We start from the raw sequence: 247 nt of genomic DNA, 5'->3' as shown, positions 1-247 counted from the left end.
TAATAATGTTAATTTTAATTAAAATAAAAAATAATCTATTATCTTTAAGAGAATTAAATAAAAAAAGATACACCGATATAAATAATTTAGTCAATCTAATATATAATACATAGATGTTAACTTGAAGAAGAGTAATATATATATATATATATATATATACACACACACGAAATAAGAATACCATAAAATTGTCATCATGGATACGTGGTCGTACAAAGTTAATTAATTGGTCAAATTTTTTCAAAGA

Source organism: Cicer arietinum, chromosome 3, assembly GCF_000331145.2.
Source record: "Cicer arietinum cultivar CDC Frontier isolate Library 1 chromosome 3, Cicar.CDCFrontier_v2.0, whole genome shotgun sequence".
Classification (NCBI taxonomy): Eukaryota; Viridiplantae; Streptophyta; class Magnoliopsida; order Fabales; family Fabaceae; genus Cicer; species Cicer arietinum.
The sequence above is the reverse complement of the archived record's forward strand: the minus strand, read 5'-3'. Positions refer to the sequence as shown.